Below are 6,000 nucleotides of genomic sequence, written 5' to 3' on the forward strand. Positions count from 1 at the left end.
GAGAGAAAGATTAAGGGAAGAGAGACAGGAACATAAAGGGAATAACGGGTGAGGAGACAACCGAGGGAAATATGAGAAGAGTGGCCGAGAATAAACCGTGTACATTCTTGCCACAAAGTCTGAACCTTCGATCTTTGATGTGGAGAGAGTAAGACCATATTTTAAGATCAAAAAGTAAGGCAAAAAAGACAATAAAACCAAATCAAAACACCATAGTATTCCTAAATCCAATGTTTCCAGAAATTGTAAAATCAGGAGTGGAGAATGAACTTAGGCTAGTGTGAAATTTTACTTCTTTCTAGAATGGCAGAGATGTGATGGAGCAGAGAGCCGGTAGCAGCACCGTTTTCATTCACCTACAGATAACCTCCATCAGTATTTTGCAACATTGCCTACATCTCAACACACCTAAAGCCAAGTCTATCAGTCTCCCCCAAGGCTGGCTGCTCGTATTAACCCTGACATCTGTGACAACAGTGCTGTCAGTCTGTGAAACAGCAGACGAGGAGGGTCTCCTTGGGCCACTCTTTATCTCTGCCCTTCCCTGCAACGTGGAAGTACTCTGGTTTCCCTCAAGATCTCTCACACCAGTCTCCCTGGTCACACTTCCCCCAGTGTAACCCCCTCCCCCAGGTGCTTTTCTCCACAAGTATAGACAACTCTCCTAAATGAGATCTTTGTTTCCTACCCCTCAACTTTCAAGTCACCAGATGTACATTACTTTAAGTATGTAGATTTCCAGCCCCTAGTCCTTCCTGAGCTATGTGGTGCCTACTGGATAAGGTCCAAGTTCCCCTCATCGTGTGTGTGTGTGTGTGTATGAGTGTGTGTGTGCATGAGTGTGTGTGCATGCGTGCTTAGTCATTCAGTTGTGGCTGACTTCTTTGCAACCTCATGGACTCTAGCCTGTCAGGGTCCTCTGTGCATGGGATTCTCCAAGCAAGAATACTGGAAAGTGAAAGTCGCTCAGTCCTGTCCGACTTTTTGCGACACCATGGACTATACAGTCCATGGAATTCTCCAGGCCAGAATACTGGAGTGGGTAGCCTTTCCCTTCTCCAGGGGATCTTCCCAGCCCAGGGATCAAATCCAGGTCTCCTGCATGGCAGGCGGATTCTTTACCAGCTGAGCCACAAAAATTACTGGATTAGGTTGCTAATCCCTTCTCCAGGGGATCTTCTGGCACTCTCCCACATTGCAGGAGGATCCTTTACCAGCTGAGCCACCACCCCTCACCTCCCCAGCACTTGGATTGTCCACAGTCTGGCTCCAACATGAGCTTCCTGGCCCTCATGGCAATGTTTTCTCACACGCTTACCTTTGCTGCCTGCTCCTGAAGCCCCTCTTCCCCCTGCCCACTCCTCACGCCCCCTGAAGCTCCTGTTCTCTTCATGTCTGATGCTCCATGGGGTTACCTCCTACCCTTCCCCTCTCCCTAGGAAATCCCATCCTTACAGTGTTTATAGTTACCCTCCTCCTGAGTTTACTATAAACCTCAGCACTAAGTCAACATCTACCTGCATGCCAAAGGTGGCCCCAAATCAAATAGGCCTCAAACAGAGCATACCCCCAATGTGACCATCGTATGACCTTCCCAACCACTTATTTCCTGTGGTCCTATTTCAGCAATGCCATCTCCACCACACATTTGTCATGTCAGAAACCTGGGACTTCCCCTGAACTCCTTCTGCTGCCTCATGCACTCATCCAGCCAATGACTTGGCCTTCGACTCTACCCCGAGTGTCTCCTGCAGTGCGTGCCCCTCCTGTGCTCTGCACCATCATGTCTTGCAAGGCAATAGCAACAGGCTCTCGCGCAGTCTGTCTTCCTGTCTGCTGCGTCCCTCTTCTCCAGTCCCTCTGCCCCGCCGCAGTATTTCACCCGCACGAGTCAGATCACTCCCCTTCCTGCTCATACACACTGTGCTACACAGAACAGATGGCCAACAAGGACCTACTGTGTAGCACAGGAGACTGCTCAAGATTCCATGATAACCTACATGGAGAAAGAACTTGGAAAAAAATTGCTGTACACCTGAAACCGATACAACATTGCTAATCAACTATACTCCAATATAAAATAAAATTCAAAAAAAAAGATTTAGAGCTCCCTATTTCCTCCGAGATACAACTTTAACTCCTCTTGATAAAATAAATAAACATTAAAAAAGAAAAAAAAATATATCCTGGAGAAGGAAATGGCAACACATTCCAGTATTTGTGCCCGGAAAATTCCGTGGACAGACTCCACTGGTGGGCTACAGTTCATAGGGCCGCGAAGAGTCAGATGTGACCTAGTGACTGAGCATGCGCGCGTATGTGTGTGTGTGTGTGTGTGTGTGTGTGTGTGTGTATATATATTTACAAGTATAATATAAATACATCTGAATCACTTTGCTATATACCTGAAACTAACACAGCATTACGAATCAACTGCATTTCAACAATGTTTAAAATTGGAATAAAATAAAACCTTACTGATCCGGCCCCCTCTCACCTCGTCTCTACCAAGCACCTCTCAGTTCATTCTGCTCCTCACCCTTGACCTCAGAGCCCCCAGCAGACTTTTCGAGCTGCATTTGTCTAGTTAATGGCCATCTATCCTTCAGGTCTCAGAAAGCACTCACTCAGGAGGACCCTCCTTGACCCTGTGTTAGGTAAGTTCAGGTCACCGTGTGTCTTCTTGTGGCCTCCCAAGCTGGCCCATCACAAGCCTCCCGCTGCGTCCTTGTGTTCGTGGTCTTTCTCTCGCCCTAGAATGGAAACTCTGTGCATGCAGTGAGTGTCTAAGGCCTTGATCGCCTCTTCCATGGAATGCTCTGTCACAGCCTGATCTACATCTGAATTCCCAAGGGCTGTTCCCAGAGACCCCAGCCGGAGCCCCAGACAGGTCTCCAGTGGTGCGTCTGCTGAATGAGAAGATAGCCCCGAGGGGGACGCACTGACTCCCCAGAGGTCTGAATGCACCTGCTGGGAACTAGTTCATCCTAGGGAAAATGACACATTTAGCCACTTATGGAACCTCAGAGTCCAAAGGGAAGAGTGTACTTTAGGACAAAATGACAGCTATCACCCATATCAATTTACCTCGGAACCCACCTCCATATATCCGCAGTGTATTCTAGGGGGAAATAGCACTACACTTTAAAATCATCATTTGAAATCCAGAGTGGCACGAGCAAGCTGCACTTATTTTCTTCTATTACAGTGTGACCCAACACACTAAGATGGTCCCTAGATTCATCCCTGATCTCCAAACAGCACTGGTGGGACTTCCCTGGTGGTCTAGTGGTTAAGAGACTGCCTCCCAATGCAAGGGACTCAGGTTCATTCCCTGCTCAGGGAACTAAGATCCCACATGCTGCAGAGCAACTAAGCTCATGTGCCACAACTACTGAGCCTGAGTACCGCACAGAGAAGTCCCTGCAGCACAGCAAGAGGAGCCTCCATGCTGCAACAAAGACCCAACGTGACCAAAAACAAGCAAGCAAAAAACCCCAAAAGCAAAACAGAACAAAAAAAAAAATGCAAACAGCAGTGGCACATCTGAAGCAGCACCCTGCAGGAGGTGACAGAAGCAGCAACAGGGTAGCAAGGACTGGGCCAGGAGGAAAAAGATGGAAAGGACTGAGGCGGTGGTGTCTGGCTGTGTGGCTTTACCTGGTAAGGGAAGCCACAATACACCTGGTGGAAGATACAGGATAGAATCAGTCATATGTCCTTAAGACTCTACTTCAGAGATGCTCAGAAATAAGTGAGTCAGCCGATAACTTAGCAGAGGTGGTATTCTGTGTTAGCAGATGGGAGTGAAAACCCAAGAAAGACAAATGATCACTGTGAACATGGCCCTTTCCATACCTGAACCCAATCTAGGGAATCTTCAGTCATGTCCAAATTGAGTGTATGTGTCACTGGATTTTGTAGATATTATCTCAAACTCTTGGTTATTATTGTAACAGGTACAATCTATATCTTGTCTCTCTAACTGCATTTGATAAGTGATGGAGATAAATCGGTCCTATAACTTGGCCTCTGTTCAGGGAGCTTTGAAGAATGCTATGAGTGTATGGTATTGCTTTGAGAATACAATACAGACAGAGGCAGGACTTGTATGTTTTTGCCCCTCTGAGGGTGTAAAACCTTGAAAATGTACAGTCACGCCTTGGAGACACTGTAGGTTTCATTCCAGACAGTGGTAATAAAGCAAACAGGGCAAGCAAGTCACATGACTTTTCTGATTTCCCAGCTATTTTATGTAAAAGTTACGTTTACACTCTACAGAGTCTATTAAGTTTGCAATAGCATTATGTCTAAAACAACAAGGTCCACACCTTAATGAAAAAACACTTTGTTGCTAAAAAATGCTAACCATCTTCTGAGCAGCATCAGAGATCACTGATCACAGGTCACTATAATGAAAGTGAAGTCGCTCAGTCGTGTCCGACCCTTAGCGACCCCACGGACTGCAGCCTACCAGGCTCCTCCATCCATGGGATTTTCTAGGCAAGAGTACTGGAGTGGCTTGACAAGTAGAATAATGGAAAAGTTTGGAATGGTGCAGTAATTACCAAAACATGATGCAGAACCACAAAGTGAATAGTGCTGACAGACTTGCAGGGCACAGAGTTGCCACAAACCTCCAATTTGTGAAAAACAGTATCTGAGAAGCAGAGTAAAGTGGAGTGTGGTAAAATAAGGTATGTCTGTAAATGAGCTTTCTGTCTTTTGAGTACATAGGGCCAGAACCCCACTTTTTCATGATCTTGCTATGTTTTAAACATGGTCATTTCTCTCCGTTATCTACTTGACTGTTTCCCATAAGAAATTAGACAAGCAGAATGTGAAGAGTGAGCGTCGAAGGTATATGTGGGCAAGTAGTTATGATAAAATGTGCTCTCTAACTCCATTCTCATAACAGAAAACAATTGCTTTAGAGTCACAAATTAGGTTCATTTTCCTCATCTCTCCTCCATGCAACAGCACAAGTCATCAATAATAGACTATGATTATTTCCTCCCAAAAGACAAGTTATATGAGATAAAGCACAAAACAACAAAATCTCAGATGAGATTTTTTACATTAACGTGTTGTTCAAGATGGTTTCTGATTTCTGGTAATTACCGACCAAGGACCAGGTCTGGTAGCCTGGGTTCCGCCGGAAAGGAAGGAATTCCTCAAACCTTTCAGCACCAGGACAGGTAAAATACAACATCTAACAGTCAAGATAATCAGTCAAGTGCCCAAAAAGTGCAATCTAATCGTTTATTACCGTACCTTCCATTGACTATTACTCAGTATATTCCCTGAGTAAATCCTGCCCTAGAGGGAAAAAATTATACCTCTATGCATGCCTCTCCATATGTCTGTATACACATTAGTGATACTCTTCAAACAGGAGGCTCACACTGGCTCAAAGAACAAACCATATTACATTTCATTTGCTCTTGTTCTGATCCTTTGATGTTTTCAGTGATTTACCAGCGGGAAACCATTGGAGGGGACACATCCAGACAAGATTAGACAACATACAATTATCATCTTTAGTAGTCCCACTTGGAAAATTGACTGGTGTTCATGCAGAACAATAAAATCAAATTTGCTGGCACTTTAGTCCCAATTCATGGTTACAAAGAGCGGATCCGGTAGAGGGGGTGTCACTGTGTAACAAGGGAAGACACCAGCAAGGAAAGGGCATCTGTATCGATTGTAAACATATAGTTAAATCACTGAGATCAGTCATCACAAGCTGTCTGTTTCCCCTCTTTCCTGTAAAGAAATATCCATGCTCTGGTTTCTTGTTTGTTTTTTTTTGGAGATGAGAGAATTGTCACTGATCAAGTCAGTATGTGTTGAACTCTTGCTATATTTGAGGACCTTCCTGAGGGGAGAGGTGCCATGCCACAGGTCCATTTCACAGGTGAAATTGGCTCATATCTAGTTTGGGACTGTGAAACCCCAGGAGGATAGGGCACATGACAAGGTCCCTTGAATAAATATCTA

Source organism: Moschus berezovskii, chromosome 12 (assembly GCF_049115385.1).
Source record: "Moschus berezovskii isolate FMDL1 chromosome 12, NW_MosBer_1.0, whole genome shotgun sequence".
NCBI lineage: Eukaryota > Metazoa > Chordata > Mammalia > Artiodactyla > Moschidae > Moschus > Moschus berezovskii.